The 22,498-nt window shown below is 51.9% G+C and overlaps 1 non-coding gene and 1 pseudogene across 1 annotated transcript; one reads left to right on the forward strand and one right to left on the reverse strand.

Annotated features, from left to right (window-relative positions):
- Positions 1-21,586, forward strand: LOC115619260 (annotated as a pseudogene).
- Positions 4,383-4,455, reverse strand: TRNAK-UUU. The gene has a single exon. It is a non-coding gene; the product is annotated as a tRNA-Lys (tRNA).
- Positions 21,587-22,498: the final 912 nt, after the last annotated feature.

A 22,498-nucleotide genomic window follows, 5' to 3' on the forward strand; every position in this document is an offset into this window, starting at 1 on the left:
ATGAACAGAAAGAAGGGGTCAGAGATGGTCTTCAGTGAGGGAGTGAACTTCAGAGGTTAGGACTGGGAAGCCCAGGAGCAGACTGATGGGGCCTCTTGTGTGCTCCCAGGCCATGGAGGTCTTGTGCCACCCCATTTCCTTACAGAGCTCTCAGGGACGTTGCATATTCTGCTTTGGAAAGCAGCGGCCTTGAGAGACCTTTTCAAGTCTCTCCGTGACAGCACTGTTAATGGAAAATGCAACAGGAATGTGGTGCCCTGTCTTCAGTCTGGTGTCTTCTCATTTCCAGGTTTGATTTTATGCTTCGCCCTGAGAAAGAAGCCCTGGAATGTCCCTCTGCAGAACCTCTGAAGGCCACAGAAGACAGGGAGGAGGAGGAAGAGAAGAAGGAAGAAGAGGGTGATAAGCAAATTGAGACCGATGGCAATGTCACATCTGACTTGTGAGAGATCTGGGGGGGGGTGGGAACAGGTTCTTGGGGGGGGGGGTTCCTTTAGTCCTCAGCAGTAGGTGGTTGAAGCCAAGCCAAAACAGGTTGCCCAGAGAGGTGGTGGATGCACCATTCCTGGAGACATTCAAGGCCAGGCTGGATGTGGTTCTGGGCAACCTGATCTAGTTGAAGATGTTCTGCTCATTGCAGGGGGTTGGAACTAGATGAGCTTTGAAGGTCCCTTCTGACACAAACTGTTATATGATTCTATGATTCTATCTGGCCTGAAGAAAGGAAAGGGGTGGAAAGGCAAAGGAAGAAAGTCACCTGGCAGGTGAACGTCATGGAGAAATGGCACAGGAATGCCAGAGAGAGCTAATTGCCAACATTGCTTTCCTCCCTCAAATACTTCCTCCTTCTCCTGCACTGAGTGTCCCCAAAACACAACCTTTAGTGTGTGACCACCACAGTGTGGTTCACAGAAGGAGGGTCATGGTCCCTCTGGGCACTGGTTATTGCAAAAGTCACTGTTGTTCTCTTTGTTCCCTCAACCACATGCAGGTGTTACAGCTCTCATGAGTGCTACAACTCAAGGTTTTCTTCTTCCACTCTACATGAAACCAATACTCCTAAATCTCCATCAGAACTGCTGTCTGCTGCAGAGGCTGACACTGAGCTGATCATGAGCACAAGGCAGAGAACTGCCTCATCCTGTCGTAATGTCAGCTTGCCCTCCCAGGTATTTTCAGCTTTCTGCCAAGAAATCAGGAGAGCTTCTTGGGGGTGGAAAAGGACAGCGAGCACAGGCAAACTCTTGGCATCAGACCTCAAACTGTGCTTCCCGTTTTCAGGAAGGAAAAGAGGACATCCCCATCACATCAGGAAAGCAGCCCACAGGTCAGGGTCTGGGTCAGCTCTGGCAAGGCTGAAATGGGATGTGGATGGAGGTCCCAGGGGATGCTGGACAGGGTGACTGAGGTCACTCCAACCCCTCCAACCAAGCCATTTTTGTGGATTGGAGATGTGCTCTGACCTGCTGTAGGATTTAATCTCATAGAATCATGGAATCCTAGAATAGTTTGGGTTGGAAGGGAGCTTAAAGACCATCTAGTTCCAACCCCCTGCCATGGGCTCAGCCCCACCATGTCACCTGCCCTGGGCTTCCCTGAGCGATGCTGCCAGGGAAGGATTTCCCTGCAGGGACCATGACCAAGCAGGGAGGTGGCAGTGAGGCCCTGGGGATGTTGGATGAGGGACCCTAAGGACATCCTGGGTTACCTGCACCTCCCTACCCAGATCCTTCCGCAGCATCACTCAGCTCCCCATTGGAAATCCTCGTGCCATTTGTGGTATATTAAACTGATTTTCCCCCACTGCATGATGCCCCCATGGCACGATATCCCCCAGCAGCGCTGTCCTGTGTATCAGTCTTGGTCTCTTGGTGCCATCTCAGCACTACCAGCATTTTGCAGTATTTAGAGCCCTGTTCCAGATTGCTGAGGCTCCGAGCAGCAGCTTCCAAGTCCATTTGTAGCTGCTGTAATAAATTAGTGTGGTTTTGTTCACCAGGTTGTGCTGGGTGCCCCGTGCCAGGGCAGGGGACGGTGCAGGAGCTCTCCTCCCTGTGGTCCTCGCATGTGGCAGGACTTCTGCTGTAGTTGTACAGTGGTCAGTACTCTGCGCTGTGGCTGCAGCAACCTTGGTTCAAATCTGAGTCACAGCAGCAGTTTTGCTGATCCAGGCTGAAGCTGTGAGGGAAGCAGCTGCGAGGAGGTGGGTTTGCAAAGGGACGTGCCCCAGGAGGGGTCATGAGCCCTGATGTGAGATGAGATGAGATCTTAGGCAGTTCTTCCCTGTGAGGGTGGTGAGGCGCTGGCACAGGCTGACCAGAGAAGCTGTGGCTGCCCCATCCCTGGCAGTGTTCAAGGCCAGCTTGGACAGGGCTTGGAGCAACCTGGTCTAGTGGAAGGTGTCCCTGCCTGTGGCAGGGGGTTGGAACTGGATGAGCTTTAAGGTCCCTTCCAACACAAACCAGTCTGTGATTCTATGTGCTCTCTGCTCCTAAGAGTGACCTATGATGATTTCTTGACCTGTAGTCACTGCACAGGGTCTCTCTAGTGGGGCTTCAGTGACACTTCTGGGAAAGCACTCCAGCTTCTCCATTTTCCAGGCAAAGCTTGAGAATTTAGAAGAAATCCCCCAGCTTTCCACCTTCCCCTCACCTTTCCTCCCAGTTCTGCAAAAAGAGGACCAGAAAATGCTGTAGCCACCCTGCAGAGAGGAGGTGGGAGGAAGCAGCTTGCTGCCCCAGGGCTCAGAGCCCTCCTCCTGCCCTCCAGGATAGGAAGGATCTGCCACAGCGACCACCTGAAGAAGAAGGAAGATCAGCCTGATGAAAGCCTCATTGACAGCACTCCCAGCTCCTGGGAAATGGGAATTTGGCTGCAGCACCTCCAGGGATGCTTTCACAACAGAGGTAAAACCCATCCAGAGCTGAGGGATAACCCTGACACACTGCAGGTCTGGGAACCTGAGGTCTCATGGGCACCAGGAGGCAGGTGGAGATCTCTGGGGTGCACCAGGAGGTGCTGTAGCTTGAGGAAGCCTTTCAAACCATTGCCTTTACTCTTCAGGAGCCTTCAGACCATGGAGACACCCTGTTTGCTTGGTCTTGGTGCCCTCTCCTGACGGCTGTGCAGAACTCACCCTGGACGGCAGATTTCAATAAAGAAATGACAACGAGCTGCATAAGGTATCACACAGGTCGCGCTGGGGGCTCAGCTGGTGAAGTAGACACTGCCCAAGCAGCGTGTCTCAATTTATTCACCACTCTGGGGGGAACTGAGAACAGCAAAGGGCTGCAGCACTTGGGCAGATTGGCTCAGGTATCCACAGGGCACTGAAAACGACTATTTCTTTACTCAGAGAAAGCTCAAAAGCATTTTCCCTTCTAAAGATAATACAGAAGGAAAAGAACACAAAGATCTAGAGAAGTTGGCCTTTAGCAGCAGCAGTACCTGTCCCACTTTTACACAGCTGAGAAGCAGAAACACAAGGAAATACATAATTTCTCCATCCCATGTTTTTTTCTTCCCCCAGAAAGTCAGTTTGGGGTATAAAGCCATTAAGCTACATGAAGAATAATGCACTGTGCTTGAGTGGCTGGTGTACGTTAAGGTTGGAAAATGTCAAAATCCCAAAGGGGATACTTTTCATACAAAATAACTCATTTTTCTGTTAAAAGAGTTACTATTTTGCAAAAATAACCTGAAATGTATGTACGCATACTCAGTGCAACTCAGGGCTTGGCTGAAGCAGTGTGGTGGCCCCATGGGCCGCTGCAGCCTCTGCTCTCACATGAACCATCTTCCCTTAAAACAATACAGGGCTCTGCTTTGGTTGGAGTAGTTTTGGGGTGACAGACAACAGAATCACGGGATGGTTGAGGTAGGAAGGGACCTCTGGAGGTCATCTCCAACCCCTCTGCTCCAGCAGGGCCACCCAGAGCTGGTTGCCCAGGACCATGTCCAGATGGCTTCTGAGTATCTTGAGGGATGAAGATTCCACAGCCTCTCTGGGCAACCTGTGCCAGTGTTTGGTCACCCTAACAGTGAAAAAGCATCTGATGTTCAGAAGGAGCCTTCTGTGTTTCAGTTTGTGCCCATGGCCTCTGGTCCTGGCACTGGGCACCACTGAGAAGAGCCTGGCTTCCCTCCTAGGAGAGATGCTCCAGTCCCTTCAGCATCTTCATGGAGGTCGTCACGCAGAAAAAGTAAGTGACAGCAAGAACCCAACTTTTGAGGAAGCCGCTTGAAGATAGTTGGTTTGGGCACCTGAACATCCTTCAGTGAAGAAGGGAGCAGAGGAGACAGTCTCCTGCTTCATCCCCATCTCAGTTCTCCTAAGAAGTGCTGTCCCATCAGGAGGGTGGGCTCCTAAAGTATAAAGCCTTTACCTGAACAGGGGCTTGAACCCTGGACCCTCAGATTAAAAGTCTGATGCTCTCCCAACTGAGCTATCCAGGCTCACACTTGGAGTTTTGGGGGATGCTCAAGACAGGCAGTGAGGACCCCACTTCACTGTGACACTGGAGGGATAATGTGGGGACTTGCTTTGACCTCTTCCACCCCAACAAAGCCACCACAATGGAGGACATCCTGCCATGAGGAGGAGCACCACCAGGACCTCTACCCTGCCCTGGCAGGCACAAGCACCAGGTTCGTCCTGTTGGGGACAGCCAAAAGCCAGAGTAACACAGCAGAGGAGGAGGAGGAGGAAGAGGAGAGCTCAGCCAGGGCTGCGGGTGCTGGTCCCAGCAGCCTGGCAGAAGAACAACCCAGCAGCATTGGGCTTGGAGCTTGTTTTGCTGGGGACCAGCTCCCAGCACTGCCGGTGCATCAGGCTCAGCACCCGGCATCTGGGCACGGGCTGCGCTCCCACGGGACAGATCCTGGACACGCCCAGGAAGTGCCGGTACCGCAGGAATGCACTGGCAGCAGCGAGCGGGAGCTGCAGAGTAGCTGGAGAAGCTCCATTGGCTCTGGGGGGATCTGGCCACAGGAGAGCAGCAGCCGTGGGGCCGCGCTTGGTCTGGAACCGCACAGTGCTCAGTGCCCTGTGCCAGGGCTGCAGCACTTCGGCTTGAACCCAAGTCACAGCAGCAGTTTTGCCAACAGCCCGGCCTTCGTTTTCTCTTCTCCTTCCTCCAGCCCTGCAGGATGGTGCTCCTCTGCTCCATAGGAACCCACCCTGCCAGCCCAGAACCCACCAATGCCCTTCAGCCCCATACAGACCCAACCCACCTCCTCATCTTCCCTGGGAGGAAGAAGACATCTTCCCATCATTAGGGCTTTTCTGAAGCTAACCCACTTTGCTGGAGCTCCTTGTTCCTGTCCTGGCCAAGCTGGAAGGAAAGCCTCCCTGGAAAGGCTGTGTGCCTTCCTCCCTTCCCCACAGAGTGAGAGGAGGTGGGAGAGCAGCATTCTGCCCCAGAGCTAAGCTCCAGAGAAGATGATGGGTAGGAAGGATTTGCACCCAGAAGATCAAAATGCCACACTGCAGGTGAGCTGTAACTCCCCCCACAGCATCCTCTGCTCAGCACCAGCTCATTGCCCTGCCAGAGCACACTGGGAAGGCTGGAGCACACTGGGAAGACTGGAGCAAGCCTCTTCTCAAATGCCTTCCTCTGGCCTCTCCAACAAGGAGCAACTCTTCACCCCAGCTGCAGCATCAGGTCCAGCCCCTCCCCAGGCACACAGCCCTACACATGGTCCTTGAGGCAGACCAAAGCACGGAGAGCATCTCCTCTGCCCACAGTCGTGACCCCACACAGGCAGCACTGCCAGGTTGAGAGCCAAGAGCAGTGATTTTAAGGAGAAAAGTTAAATTATGCCATAATAAGCCCTGGGATAAGTAGACACCCCTCAAGCAAGGGTCTGCCTGGAGAGGGGCTGCAGGGCACAGAGCCTGACAAAGGCAGAGGACAGGGCAGGACTCGGGGTGAGCAGAGATTTCTTATCGCTCCTGTTCATGCTCCTGGAGGGTCTTCAGGTTTTTGTCCACCAAGGAGAGCATAATGAAGATGCATCCCCAGATCCTTCCTCCCTTGAGCCCTGCACACTCAGCTGGTGCCACCGAGCTAAGCCCAAGGGTGATGGTGATCACTGAGATGGGATGGGGAGTACCCACACCTTGGATCCGACCTCCTCATCTCCACGATCAGTTTGTTCAGCCTCATCTGTGAGGTTAGTAAGGCTTTCCTTGGGCAGAGCATAGCTTGGGTGCACCAGGAGATTGGCTGTGTTGGGGCGATGGAGTCTCTCAAGGGAGTAGGTGAGGGTTGTGTGGGCACATGGAGAACATTTCTGCATCCTCACATGGATTTGTAACCCCTTCCCTATGAAACACAGCACAGACACCTTCAGAGTAGGCACTGTGGCTGTGCATTGCAGAAACAACTGAAAAAGCCCACCTGAAGCTGAGATGTCACCCTCTTCTTCCTCCCCCTGGGGCTGGACTGTGCCCCAGGGTCCCTGGGGATCTGCCAGCAGCTCCTATCAGTGCCCCAGTGGGACTGAGCACTGGCCAGGGGCTGGGTGGTTGGAGGGGGACCCAGAGGGGGACCAGCTCCCCGCTCCTGGGGCAGGGGTACCTGGGATCACCCTTCTGCACCCTGGCCCTTCTGCCCTGTGCCCCTCCAGGCACTGCTGGCCTGGGTCACCCTGGATGCCTCCTGGTCCCCTGTACAGGCAGGGCCACCTGGAGCCAAGGGGATGCTGCATGGGGCAGCCTGGGTGGGGGGGCACGGGGTGGCACTGGGGGATGTGCTGCTGCCATGTGGCACCAGGGGCTGCCCACATGTGTCCTCACCTGTCCCAGCCTCGGTGTCTTCTCCCAGTAGTTTGGGGTCCACTTGGCCATGTCAGCAGCATCAGCCCCACATGCCAAGGAGCAGGCAGGGAGTGGGCAGCCCCATGGGGTCACCCTGGGAGCACTGTGCATGGGGAAGTGCGTGGTAGGCATAACCCCAGCACACAGCAGAGGGACACCAAGGCACCAGGAAGCTGCTAAATCCACATGCCCGCTCTGCTGGTACCCCCCAAGCAGGGCTCTTGGGGCACAAAGAGCCCCTGGACACCACTGGGCTTCATGGCATGTCCCCAAGGCCAGTCCTTCATCCCTCCCTGTCCCTCCTCTCCATCACAGCCAGCCCCTTGCAGCTCTCCCCTCCCCTGCAGCCCTTGGCTGGACCTGCATAAAAAATACCAAAGGCTGTTTTGCTTGGAGACGTCCAGAGGATCCTGGCCACGGGGAGCAGCAGCACCAGGCTTGCATTGCTGATGCTGTCACTGCTCCTGCAGCCCACGTCCCAGTTCTGGCTCTTCAATGTCCTCTTTCCACCCACCACCACACCAGAAGCTCTCCTAACCAACAGCACGCCACCCATGGTACTCGGTAAGGTTACACCAGCATGGGCACCACACGGGGTACAGGTGGGCACCCTGGGTGCCATGCAGCCCCCTGGAGCCGGCAGTGAGGTTGGGGTGCCATGCTGCCAGCAGCTCAGTGGTTCTTGGGTGAGGTGGCCCTTTGCAGCCTGGAGCTGGAGCCACCAAGGAGGGGTGACACACAGATCCCAGGTCCCCTCCAGTCCACTGGGTTGGGGATGCAGGGCTGGCTATGCCTGCCCAGAGGTGGGGGGACAAACTGAGCACCCCAGAAAGCAAATGGGGCTCTAATATCTCACAGCTGGCCCAGAGGGTCTTTTAGGGCTTGCTTGGTTCTGGGGGGTGCTGCTGGCAGAGGGATGGGGGCTGCAGCACTCCATCTGCTGCTTCCCTCGGCTGCTGCTGCCAGTGCATCCACCACCCCTTGCTCCCCAAATCCCACCCCATCCCATGTCTCCCGCCACCCCTGGCAATGGTTAACTGAAGGTCATCCATCTCACATCCCACCCACCAACCACCCTGCCCAGGGGATGGTGTAGAGGAGGTTGAGCTGGGAGGTGAAAGTGTTAGCGGAGAGAATGAACACATAACCACTCTAAGGAGGTTATATGTGGTGCTTTATTTCGAGGCCCCGGGAACCAGGGGTACGCACCCAAATCTGGTTCCAAAGACCGTCACAATGCGCCCACAATTTATCCTGTAAAGTATTACATATGCATCGCCTCTCCCAATATGCTGATACATATTCATGACTCATCCCCGCTTCGTATTATAATGAGTATAAAAGTCATTTCCATATGTTCTGCGCTTGCGTAGTGCCTCCTGGTGGTCGTGGGCAGGGGTCTCAGGATGAAGTAAGTAGTCTTCCTCAGATGAAGTAAGACGTCTTCCTCGCTATGTCCTTTTTACCTTTTAGGGTCCTGGATAAATCCCAACGATTGTATTTGCGCCAGTATTCTTCTCTCTCTCCTTGACTGGTTCTTAGTATACAACTCTGTTTCTTAACACAATTAAAAGTTCTACTTGAATAATCTTTAAAGTACTGTTCCTTCCAAACCACTACCTTATAGGCATATCGCTTGAATAGTCTCATAAATCTATGTCCATATCCTAGGTACTAGGTCTCCCTGACCTAAAACACAAATCAACCAAATCAGTAAGGCTGAATGCTATATATGTATGTATTGATTAAAATTTGATTAAACTTCTGTTAATCAAATGTTATGATTTCTAACATTTCCCCCCTTTGAAAATACTTCATTTTCTGCAAGTATTTTCACTCATGTAGTTGTTTCCTGATAAGTAGAAGGTGGAGGTGTTGGGTGTCGTGGATAGTCTCGAGTCACTGCTCCAATGATTTTATGCGTCCAGCTGGTATTTCGGGTCATTTCTCTTCGAATACAAAAATATACCAAATAGATTACAAGGAACACAAGTAATAGAGTAAACACTGTTTCTATGAGGGAATGAATCCATCCAGTAAGGTGGATTCCCAATCCATCAAATAATGCTCCTACCCAATTTTGACTTATTTCTTCTTTTTCCTTTCCGGCTTCCTTTTCAATTTTTCCCAACTGAGTAATGTCATATTCTATATCTGCAGTTACGTTTGGTATATGCACACAGCAGTGATCAGCTCTATCCTTGAGATATCCACAAACACCATGTTCTTTCAACAACCATTTCACTGTTTCTTTAGCCTGATTGATGAGACAGGGAGAGGCTTCTGGCCATCCAGAAAAGGTGTCAACCCCTACTAACAAGTATCGATATCCCTGTGTCTTGGGTAATTCCACAAAATCAATTTGCCAATAGTCACCCGGCTCCATATCTATTCTGATATGTCCCATTTCTACTTTCCTTCTGACTACTGGATTGTTTTTCAAACAAATTTCGCATTTAGATCCTATGGATTTTGCCATTGTTAACATCTGTGTAGAGATCATTCCTCGTTTTAAATATGTTACTAATGCCTCTGCCCCCCAATGACATTTTTGATGTTCGATTTGTAAAATTGTCCGCATGATGGCAGGTGGTACCACCACTTGTCCAGTAGTGGTTACGTACCATCCTTTCGGATTCAGTCGAGCCTTTACTAATTCGGCTAATTTAACATCTTCTTCCGAGTATCTTGGTCTTTGACTCATATAATTCTGTAATGGGCTTACCTTCATTGGTACCAGGGCCATAATAGTCTGTACCTGTCGTGCAACTCGTCTAGCCATCCGATCCGCAAATGTATTTCCTTCGGCTATCTTAGAACTTCCTCCTTGATGTGCTTTACAGTGCATGATAGCCACCTGTTCTGGTAATTGCACAGCAGTTATTAAATTCAGAATTTCCTCTTGGTATTTTATATTTGTCCCTTGTGAGGACAGGAGCCCTCGTTCCTTCCATACAGCTCCATGTATATGGACCACACCGAATGCATATTTCGAATCTGTCCATATATTTACCCGCTTTCCTTTGCTCAGTTCTAAAGCTCTGATGAGAGCTATTATCTCTGCCCGTTGTGCTGAAGTCCCTGGGGGCAGAGTTTTTGCTTCTATTAGGGCGTTTTGTGTGGTTACTGCATACCCAGCATAACAGACCCCACCTTCCACAAAACTGCTTCCATCAGTAAAAAGTTTCCGATCAGGTTGCTCAAGTGGGGTATCCTTCAAATCGGCCCTTGTCGCATATGTATATTCAATTGTCTCCACACAATCGTGTTCTAATATGCCGTCCTCTGTAGTTGTATCTAGAAAAGCTGCTGGGTTCAACAAGTTAGTTGTCTTTAGAGTCACATCATCTTGTTCAGTTAATACCGCCTGGTATTTCATCATCCGACTTGGGGATAGCCAGTACCCCCCCTTTTTGTTCTAAAACAGTCATTACCATGTGTGGCACATATACATCAATATGTTTTCCTAAGGTCAATTTTCTTGCTTCTTGTATTAAAGTCACTGTTGCTGCTACCGCTCGTAGGCACGATGGCCATCCAGCACTTACCGGATCCAGCTGTTTGGAGAAGTATCCCACTGGTCGCTTCCAGCTTCCCAGTCTCTGCGTCAGAACTCCCAATGCCAATCTCTGTCTCTCGTGCACAAACAGCTGGAAGTCCTTGGTTAAATCCGGTAATCCCAGGGCGGGTGCTTTTATTAATGCTCCTTTTAGCTCCTTAAAAGCTTCCTTTTGGGACCCTTCCCAAACGAAGGTCTGAGATTTCTGTGCCTCATATAAAGGTTTAGCTATCAGTCCATAGTCCGATATCCATAACCTGCACCAACCCGCCATTCCAAGGAATGTTCTCAGTTCATATAAATTCCGAGGCTCTGGAATAGCACAAATTGCCTTTATACGATCAATTCCCAACCTCCGTTGTCCCTGGGAGATTTCACAGCCCAAATACATTACAGTAGTGCAGGCAATCTGGGCTTTCTCCCTCGAAACCTTATACCCATTTAGTCCCAATTGGTTCAGAATTTCTATTGTTACTCGTATGCACAGTGATTCTTGTTCAGTCGCAATAAATATGTCATCTACATATTGCAATAAGAGATATTGTGTTCTTGGTACTTGAATTTTCCCTTGAGTTACCCAGAGTTCCAATTCTTTCGCCAACTGATTTCCAAAAAGCGTCGGGCTATTCTTGAATCCTTGTGGAAGTCTCGTCCAGGTTAACTGAGTCTTACGTCCATTGTGTGGGTTTTCCCATTCAAAGGCAAAGAGTTTCCTACTGCTTTTGTCAAGGGGAATGCAGAAGAAAGCATCTTTTAAATCAATTACTGTAAACCATTTATATTTCTCCTTTACAGATGTCAACAATGTATATGGATTAGCCACTACCGGATAGATATCCTTTGTTATTTCATTTATTGCCCTTAGGTCCTGTACTAACCTGTATTCACCATTCGGTTTCTTTACTGGAAAAATTGGTGTATTATATTCTGATTCATATTCTTCTAAAATTCCAAATTTTAAAAATTTCTCAATCGTTCTCACTATCCCATATCGTGCCTCCAATTTTATGGGATATTGTTTTATCCGTACCTGTCTTGCCCCTTCTTTCAATTCCACTACTACTGGCTGAGCTATCTTTGATTTTCCCGGAATTTCTGTTTCCCAAACTGTGGGAATCACTGCTTCCTCTACTTCCCTAGGTATTCGGGCCTTTGGACTGTCCTTTAACACTAGTATCTGTCCGGATTGTGATTCCGGTACCTGCATAATCAATTCCCCATTTTCAAAAATAATTTTGGCGTTTAATTTTGATAATAAATCTCGTCCCAACAGGGAAACAGGACAGTCTGGCATTTATAGAAACTCATGTATCAATTCCTTTCCCCCAAACCGTAATTCCAGGGGTCGCATGAATGGCCGCACCTCCTCTCTCCCTGTGGCCCCTATTACGGTGGTAGTCTTATCCCCTATTTTCCCATGCAGGTCATTTAACACAGAATAAGTTGCACCAGTATCGATTAAAAATTGTACCTCCTCTTCCCCCAGCCTTATTTTCACTAGTGGTTCACCCTTTTCCGATTCTAGTCAGCTCTGACTCCCATATTCTCCCAGGACCATGGCTTTTGCTACCTCGGATTTCCCGAAGGAGTATCCAGGTTGTGGGTTCTGTCTCAGTCTCAGAGGACATTCATTTTTCCAATGCCCCTCCTGTTTACAATTGGCACATTGATTAATGCCTAATCTACCTGATCCTGGACTATTAAATGTTCCAAATCCTCTTCCTCGCCCACGCATTATTCCTCTACCTCTTCCCCTATTACCTGGGGCACCTTGTCCTCTGCCTTGTATTATAGCCAATAAATTTCGCTGCTGCCTCTGAGCACCATCTCTTTCTCGGTTATTATACACTTTCCAAGCTGTTTCCAGCAGCTTATCCAAATCACGCAATTCAGCACCCTCTAGTTTCTGCAACTTCTTCCTGATATCATCCTGAGATTGCCCTAAGAAAATTAGAGCCAGCTGAGCTTTAGCCTATTCCGTTTCTATATCCAGATCCGTATATTTCCTGGCCACTTCTTTAAGTTGCCCCAAAAACACGGACGAAGGTTCTGTCCTTTCCTGTCTGACATTATAACTTTGACCAATTTATTGTTCTTGGCATAAGCCCCAGCGGATTGTTTCCAAAGCACCAAATCTCCTGGGGAAAAAGGAACTTTAACATACACAGGTCCCTCTGCTCCTACTCCCTGACGGAGCAGCGCCAACAATGCACTAGACGTTTGGATTCTTGCCTCTTTACCCTGCGTATCTTGCTGTCAGGTCCGATGTGAAATTGGGGTGACGGGATATTCCTGTTCTTTTCTACATTCACATCCTTTATCTACTTCTAGGTTCTCATCATCAACGTCATCCCTTACTTCCCCGCTTTTTAGAGCAGGTGGGGCTGACGGAGCTGATGGGGCTATTAACAAATCAAAATCATCATCCTCTCTCTGATGTTGCAAAACATTATTCGCAGCCATGCATCCCAGACATTTCTTCTCACCCACACAGCCTTTACATTGTTCACTCGATTTTGCACTAACAACCATTATTCCACACGCCTTTCTCCATTCATCATTGTTTCTTAACGTAAAGAACAATTCCACATATGGGATCTCGTCCCACTTCCCTTCCCGTCTGCAAAATAACATTAATTGCATAATCGTATCATAATCTAAAGTTCCATTCTCTGGCCAACGGACTTGATCCTCTAATGCATATTGTGTCCACCACACATTACAATAATCAATCAATTTCCCTTTTTGCATCTCTTGTCCAAACCGTCCCTCCTTCCAATGACTCAAAATACACCCTAACGGCAACGACTTTGGTATTGATGACATTCCAAGCTTATTTCAATACAGACTAATACAGACAAACTCAATTACAAAATATAAAAATATACCAAATACTTTACCAAACCAAACCACTGTTGCCTGAACCTGCAGGCTTTATACCAAATAATTTACCAGACCAGACCACTGTTGCCGAACCTGCAGGGCTTTCGCCACTGTCTGACGGACGGCGCCTAGGCTTCCCCTTGGAGCTCCGTAGCCCAACCACGCACAGCTTTCGCCGTGTCTAACAGGCAGGCTCTTACCAGACCAGAAAATGGTACCAATACCAAATAATAAAGCACCGTCTCTTACCAATGCCATTGGTCCGTCGAGAGCACCGGAGGTCGGTCGCGGTCGATGGCTCCCCGAGAATCACTCGGTGCCGGCTGGAGCTGGATCGATGCGCGAGCCGCCTCAGCAATGCCCGCGAGGTCCCATCTGGGTCGCCAAAACTGTTAGCCGAGAGAATGAACACATAACCACTCTAAGGAGGTTATATGTGGTGCTTTATTTCGAGGCCCCGGGAACCAGGGGTACGCACCCAAATCTGGTTCCAAAGACCGTCACAATGCGCCCACAATTTATCCTGTAAAGTATTACATATGCATCGCCTCTCCCAATATGCTGATACATATTCATGACTCATCCCCGCTTCATATTATAATGAGTATAAAAGTAATTTCCATATGTTCTGCGCTTGCGTAGTGCCTCCTGGTGGTCGTGGGCAGGGGTCTCAGGATGAAGTAAGTAGTCTTCCTCAGATGAAGTAAGACGTCTTCCTCGCTATGTCCTTTTTACCTTTTAGGGTCCTGGATAAATCCCAACGATTGTATTTGCGCCAGTATTCTTCTCTCTCTCCTTGACTGGTTCTTAGTATACAACTCTGTTTCTTAACACAATTAAAAGTTCTACTTGAATAATCTTTAAAGTACTGTTCCTTCCAAACCACTACCTTATAGGCATATCGCTTGAATAGTCTCATAAATCTATGTCCATATCCTAGGTACTAGGTCTCCCTGACCTAAAACACAAATCAACCAAATCAGTAAGGCTGAATGCTATATATGTATGTATTGATTAAAATTTGATTAAACTTCTGTTAATCAAACGTTATGATTTCTAACAAAAGGAGAGGTTGGGGCATCACCTCTGGGAGGTGGGAGCAGCACTACCAGCTGGTCCCTCTGTCCTGCACAGCTCTGCCTTCCTTTGCCCCCTGTGCCATTAATGGGGACTGGAGCTGGGGTTTTGCCATGAAACCTTTGCTGAGCAGAGTTGGGGTTTTTACTCTTTTTTTCTTGAATCTTTAAAAAGACAAGAGAAAAAAGGAGAAGAGAAAAAGCAGAACAGCCCTGCTGCAATGCCAAGGGCTGACCCTGCAAACTCCCCTCCCAGAGGCACCAGAGAGCAGGGGACAGTGTCTGGAGCCTGTGTCCTGGGGCAGGTCCTGCTCGGCCATGGAGATCCAGGTGGCCGTCACCAGGGGCCTCTTCTCAGGGTGATCTGTGATGGTGGGAGCATCACCCCATGCCCCTGGTACCACCTTCAGCCCCTGTCCTGTGTCCAGTCAGATCCGGCTGCCTCACGTGCCGCTCGGCATCCGTACGTAGCCCATCCCCCTGGACCGGGTGTCCCAGAAGCCCCCAGTGCCCTTGGGATCGCCAATAACCTCTCTGCCCCCCACAGGAACTCCCTTAATAATTACCTAATGTCCTCTGGAAGGGGAGGCAGAGCTCAGGCTGTGTGCCAGGGCTGGGGGTGTGTCCTGGGTTCAGCTATAGCAGTCATTTTTCTCCTTCTTAGTAGCTGGTGCAGTGCTGTGTTTTTTAAATTTCAGCCTGGGAACAACGCTGATAACAATGATGTTTTCAGTTGTTGCTAAGTAATGTTTATTCCAACCAAGGACTTTCTCAGTCTCATGCTTTGCCAGGGAGGAGGGGAAGCCAGGAGGGAACAGAGACAGGACACCTGACCCAAACTGGCCAAAGGGGTATTCCATACCACAGCACGTCATGCCCAGTATATAAACCGGGGGGAGTTACCCGGAAGGCCCAGATCACTGCTCGGGTCGGGCTGGGTATCGGTCGGCGAGTGGTGACCAATTGTATCCTCTCCCCTTGTTATTTCACTAATCATTATTATCATTGGTGGTAGCAGTAGTGGTTTTGTATTATACCTTAGTTGCGGGACTGCTCTTATCTCAACCCGTGGGAGTTACATTCTTCCGATTCTCTTCCCCATCCCTCCGGGAATGGGGGGAGGAAGAAGGGGGGGGAGTGAGTGAGCGGCTGTGTGGTTCTGAGTTACCGGCTGGGCTCAAACCACGACAGGGTGCTGGCTGTGCACCCTTGGGAACCATCAGACCAGTCTGTGGTCCCACTCTTCACGCTGGCCAGGGAGGTCCTCTCTGCCTGCTCCCTGCCTGGGCTCTCCTAGGCCAGGGTCCACTGGATGTCCTGATCCCCAACCATGTGCTTTGAAAGCAGGATTAGACCCTCCCTATATCCCCAGGGAGATGCCGCTGAGGTGAGGAAACTGTGAAGCAGGTTGAGGGAGGCAACTGCTACATCTCCTTCCCCTTTCTTATGGGATGAGGCTTTCAGAGCCTGCAGCCATGCCCCTGTACCCCTTGGCCATGAACCTGCCACACTGCAGGTGCCAGGGCCATGATGGGTGAGATGGGGGTAGAACTCCAGGCCAGGCTGCCCTTCGCTCCCCAAAACACCAGCACCCATGGACCTCGGGGTGCAGGGACACCCAAGGCTGGTGGGGACCATCCTGCTCAGGTGAAGGATACTCTTCGCCTGCATCCTTCAGCCCCCACACCAGGCAGCATGGCTCCCACCCCACCATGCTTGTAGGGTCCCACAGCCACAACAGAGCCCGGGTCTGGGTCCCAGAGCAGCACAGGGCAGGCATCTGGTACTTAAGGCCACAAAGCAGCTTGTGGTGTCCTTGGGAGAAGCGTCTTACATGGGATATCTGGCACACAGTGCCTGCAGCAGCACTGAAGGTCCACACCATCCCCAGTCATGCATTGTGAGCCAGTCCTCGGACCTGCTGGGGCCATGGGAGTCATCACACAGTGCTCCCATCCCACCAGGCTCATAGCCACTGTCCTCTGCAGTCCCTTCACCTCTTGTCCTCACCCACAGGGGCAGCGCTGGCACCAGGAGCTGGCTCTTGGTCCCTGCGCACCATCTGGGAACACTTTCCATGGTGTCTGCCCTGGCACAGGCACATATATTGGGGTGGCACTGGGATGGGTGTCCCATCCCTGCCGGGAACCACACTGAAGTTCCCAGAGGCAGACCAAACACCTGGGTGATGGTCACCCTCCATTGAGGGAGCCCGGGTCACACGTATTAGGCTGTGAACTTGCTTGAAGTCACACTGTGTTTACCACACATACTATTTGCACTGAATTCCCACTGGATACGGTTCCGCTCGGCACCGAACCATTTCAGAGACCTTGTGCAGCCTGCATGGAGGGTTTAAAGTTCAGAAAAACAGTGTGCGGACCATGGGAGCCAGCACCGGGGTGACTTTCACCTCCCTGGGGACTCTGTTCACCCCGAGCTGTCCCACTACCCCAGGAAATGGTGCCAGGGGTGTGGAAAAGCTGGACAGCCCCAAGCAGCACCGACTCCTTCCCCCAGGCTGCAGCCAGGAGAGAAGGATGGAAACCGAGTGAGGCAGGGGGAATAATCCAGGATGCTTCATGCTGGTGGGGATTGGCATGTTTGGACCAAGGGTGGCAGCTCTGGAGGGTCACACCATGGCAAAGGCAGCTCAAGGGGTCCCTGAGGATGTGTTTTTAGTGTCACTTCCATACTCAGACGCATCTTGGCTCCGAGCACCCTTGCTCCTGTGCAGAGCAGGAGCTCTAGTGCTCCAGGGATGCTCCTCCAGCAGGTCCTCAGGTATCCCCAGGCAGGCAGCCCCATGGGAGCCCTGCTTGGGGGGCTGAGGGAAGCAGGATGGGCTCTGTAGCTGTCTCTGCTCTCCCCCTGTGGTGCCTCCAGTGCCCGGGTGTTTCGGGAACCAGCTGGAAGCGAAGCTGGACAAGCCAGATGTGGTGAACTGAATGTGCTACCACAAAACTGAGGACTATTTCACCATCTGGCTCAACCTCAATACCTTCCTGCCAGTGGGAGTTGACTGCTGGATCGATAACACCAGGTACTGCTCACCCCCATCCCAGGAGCTCCCCAGGGAAATGACCTACCAGGGATCTCCCTCCCCTCTCCTCCCCCCCAGCCATGACCTAGCACACATAGAAAGCCATGGGAACACCAGGGATTGTTTGGGAACACAGCTGGCTGGCTCCTGCTCCAAGTGCCTGGGCCTCTCCCATGACATGTACTTGTGCCCAGCTCACTGGAGATGTTGCCACCCTGCCCAGTCACAGGGTGAGGGGTCTGATGCAGCCTGTTCCATCAGAACTTCCTACCCTGAGATGACAGGCCATTGGCATGGATGCTGGCTTGGAAACAACTGCCCAGGTCCAAGCTGCCACCCAGTGATCTCCACCCCAGCCCCATGTCATAGAATCATAGAATCGCAGACTGGTTTGGGTTGGAAAGGAACTTAAGATCATCCAGTTCCAACCCCCTGCTACAGGCAGGGACACCTTCCACTAGACCAGGTTACTCCAAGCCCCGTCCAACCTGGCCTTGAGCACTGCCAAGGATGGGGCAGCCACAGCTTCTTGGGCACCCTGTGCCAGTGCCTCACCACCCTCACACAGAAGAATTTCTGCCTAAGATCTAACCTGAACTTCCCCTGTTTCCATTTGAACCCATCATCCCATGTCCTATCACTGCAGTCCCTGATGAAGGTCCCTCTCTGGCATCATTGTAGCCCCCTTCAGACACTGGAAGCTGCTCTGAGGTCTCCATGCAGCTTCTCTTCTCCAGGCTGAACAGCCCCAGTTTTCTCAGCCTGTCTTCATATGGGAGGTGCTCCAGCCCCCTTGGGGACATGGTTCTTCTGCTACTTTCTGCCCTGTCCCTGCAGAGTGGTGTACAATCGAACCTCTCAGAAAATGTCCAATGCCCCGGGGGTGCACATCTGTGTGCCTGGCTTTGGCAAGACCTATTCTGTGGAATACCTGGATCAGAGCAAGCTGGCAGGTGAGAGAAGGAGAGTCACGGGGTGTCTGGAGATCTCACATGCTCCCTGCCAGTGGAGAGAGCCCAGGTCACCTGGGAGTGAGGGACATTGGCCTTGGGGACACACTCCCTTTGAGTGCTGGCAGGGACCACACCATCCTTGACCTGCACATGGGACGCATGGGGCCACCACCTCTGGCTGGAGCCACCAAGCTACAGGTCTTACCAGAGAACACTGTGGCCATGACCATGGCCAGGGTGGAAAAAGTCAACAGGAGAAGAATATAGACCCAATTCCCACCTTTCTCTCTGCCCATAGGTTACCTGCATACCCTGGTGCAGAACCTGGTGAACAATGGCTACGTGAGGGACCAGACAGTTCGGGCAGCTCCTTATGACTGGAGGGTTGGGCCCCGTGAGTCTGGAGTTTGTGGCAAAACCACCCATGTGGGGAGGGAAGCAGAGTGGCTCTCATGGGCTGGGTGAGCCAGCTGGTGTGAGGGAACTCCTGGGCAGGGAAGGTTGCCCATGATGGTGGGTGCCCTCGTGTGAATTCATGGTGGCACCTCCCTCTGGTCAGGGGTCCTAGGGCCAGCCCTGGAGCCCTGTGGCCATGAGTGAAGTGGCCAAGAGCTGGTGTCCATCTTGTCCACAGAGAAGCAGCCTGAATACTTCCAGAATCTGAAGGCACTCATTGAGGAGATGCACGATGAGTACCAGCTCCACGTCTTCCTCATTGCATACAGCATGGGCAACCTGAACATCCTCTACTTCCTGCTGCAGTAGACACAAGCCTGGAAAGACCAGTACATTGGGGGCTTCATCTCCCTGGGTGCTCCCTGGGGAGGGTCTGTCAAGTCCCTCCATGTCCTGGCATCCAGTGGGTGACTCATTGTGTGCAGCCACCTCTTGGTTTTCTTTCTCTCCTGCAGAAATGGAAGGGGGATGGTGGTGGGCAGGGAAGGGACACGGTGGTGGAAGAGGTGGGGGACAGCTGGCTGAAGGGTCTGTGGAGGCAGCACTTGTGCTCTGATGCTGATGCTGCTGCATCCTGCAGTGAAGAAGGCACCATGGAGGTTCCTGCCACAGCCCCAGCAGCAGGAGAGTGACCCAGGGCATGCTCTGGAGCTTGCTCTGGTTTCCATGGTTGGGGTTAGTGGGTTTGTGTGTATGGAAAACTGCTGTCAGAAGGGTCCACCTCCAGCCTGGCCATACCCTTCCTTCCACAACAGCTCTTGCCAGACAGCCTGCAGCACAGCCCACACCATGCACCATGGACTAGGGGTGCTCCTGGAAAGCCAAAGCATCCATCCACAAACCTTGGAGCCAGAGCAGCAGTGCAGGGCATGCTTGTCTCCATCCCACCACCTCCCCAGACACCTGCCTCCATCCATGCAGGACAGTGAGGTTGCTGGACCTTTGCTGCAAACCCTGCATCTCTTCTGCAGCAAAGGACATGGAGGCCATCCCCCATAGACTTTGCTGTCTTCAGGCTTCAATCTCCCTTCACCCAGTTCCTCTTTAGCCTCTTTGCATCCCAGAAAGCCACAGACACTTGCCTAATGCTGACAGCCCAGAATATCTCCAGGTCACAAGCTGAGCCTCCAAAAATGCATGGGATTAAAAATCATGTGCTTGAAGATTTATCATCTGGCCCCTTGCATCACCCTTAAATCACCTCCTCATATTTTTCTCTGTTGGCACAAGTGCCAGAGGCAATCTGAGATCGTTGCATGGTCTTAGGACTTGGAGTCCTAAGACACACCAACAATGCCAAGGCTTGCAGGAGACATGCACATTGGCCACCTACTATCAGCACCCTCATCAGGCTCAGCTCTCTCCTGTCCCTGCAGGCAGGCATGGAGATGCTGGGGTCACAGGGAAGGTCCAGGGCTGGGTTGGTCAGGGCCATCACACGTCCAGATTTGTCCACACTCAGCCCCTCCAGCAGCTAGAGATGTGATGCCAGAGAGAAGAGTTTGGAGGGTTACTCTGGCTATCTGCAGCCAGAGGGGCGAGGAGAGGGGTCAGCAGGGGAAGATCTGAGGTGGAGCCATACCCCAGCCAGGAGACAGATGTGAGTCACAGCTGGACAGGCTGATCCCAGCACAGCCCCCCAAGGAGCACTATTTGTGAGGGTACCTTTCAGTGCTGTTGCTGATGATTCCCTATGTGTCCTGCAGGTGACGATCAAGGCATCCCACTCATGTCCAACATCAAGCTGCATGAAGAGCAGCGCATGACCACCACCAGCCCCTGGATGTTCCCAACAAGCCTGGCCTGGCACAAGACCCATGTTTTCATCTCCACGCCCTCCTACAATTACACCTACCAGGACTACCAGCACTTCTTCACTGACGTCAACTTGGAGGATGGCTGGTACATGTGGGAGGACATGAAGGACTTGCTGAAGGACTTACCCCCTCCTGGGGTGGACACATATTGCCTCTATGGCACAGGCTACCCCACTGTGGAGACTTACGTATATGACGAGCGTTTCCCTTATGAGGACCCCGTGGACATGATCTATGGTGATGGGGACGACACCGTCAACACACGCAGTTCGGAGTTGTGCAAGCGATGGCGTAACCAACAAAAGCAGAAGGTGCACATCCAGGAGCTGCGAGGTGTTGACCACCTCAACATGGTCTTCAGCAACCTGACGCTCAGCTCCATCAACGAAATCCTGCTGGGGAGGCCACAGGAGCAGGGGGAGCCAGTGCAGGTGAGATCCAGCCCAGAGGCCAGGAAGGGGGGGAAGATCCTACCTGGGCACAAGGTCCTTAAGGAACCCAAAAAGAACTGAAAGGAATGAGGACCAGCTTCCTTCCATGCTGGTAGCCACCACAAGATGTCATGCAGGGGAGCAAAGGACTTGAAGCTGAGTTTGAAAGGAAAAAGAGCAAGACCTACAGCTCAGGTGGATGGGCTGGCACCCACTTCTACACTGATTGGGTTTTTTTGGGGGGAATGGCAATTAATTATACTACAGAGGCTCCTCACTTCCCACTAGCGGGTGGATAATTAACTGTGCTGCCAGCTCATTAACATCCCACGTGTGAATTACACCATACGCACAAGCCCTCATCGCTAGCAAGCCATGTTTAGGCATTTTGGAGGCTATGAAGCCCATGGTGCCATAGCCACTGCTCACTTGGGACAGAGCATCTTGCATAAGCACAGGCTCTGCCTTACCAGGGTGGTCACGGAGGTGGCATGAGGGTGTCACAGCGGGTATGGCCTCCAAGAGCAGCTCTGCCAGCTGCGGCATGCAGGCGGTGAACCAGGTGCCCTGGGCAAGACAGGCTTGGAATCAGCAGATTGCCAAAATAATAATCACACTTTGCTTCTGAGCCTGCCTGGTCCTTGCCCAGTGGGTGGGTGACACCAGCCAGCACCCAACACTGAGCACTCACTGGCACCCCAGGAGCTGGGGCTTTGGGAAAAGCCACGTGCTCAGCAATGCAGCTGGGGTTGGTGATGTGACTGGGGCTGGCAACACAATCAGGGTGACAAAGTGATTTGGGTTGGTGACACGACCAGGGTGATGATATGACTTGGGATGGTGACACAGCCAGGGTTGGTGACACAGCCAGGCTGGGGATGCAGCTGGGGCTGGAGATTCATCAGGGGCTGGCAATGCAACCAGGGCAGCAATGCAACTGGGGCTAGTGACACAGTCAAGGCTGGCAATGCAACTGGGACAACAATGCAACGGGGGCAACAATGCAACAGGGGCTGGTGATGCAGCTGAGACTAATGATGCAGCCAGAGCTGGCATTGCAACTGGTACTGGTGATGCAGCCAGGGCCGGGGATGCAGCTGGGTATGGCAATGCAACCGGGGCAGCAGCGCAACCAGGGCTGGTGATGCCGCTAAGGTTGGTGATCCAAACAGGGTGGTGATGCAAGTGGGGCTGGTGACACAGCCAGGGCTGGCAATGTAACAAGGCAGCAATGCAATGGGGGCTAGTGATGCAGCTAAGGCTAACGATGCAAACAGGGCTGGCAATGCAGCCAGGACTGGTGATGCAACTGGGGCTGGCAAAGCAACCAGGATAGCAAAGCTTGGCAATGCAACTGGGACTGGTGATGCATTCAGGGATGGCGATGCAACTGAGTTGGCAACACAACTGGGACTGGCAACACAGCCGGGGTTGGTGACACAACCAGGGTTGGTGATGCA

The sequence above is a fragment of the Strigops habroptila genome, chromosome W (genome assembly GCF_004027225.2).
Source record: "Strigops habroptila isolate Jane chromosome W, bStrHab1.2.pri, whole genome shotgun sequence".
NCBI lineage: Eukaryota > Metazoa > Chordata > Aves > Psittaciformes > Psittacidae > Strigops > Strigops habroptila.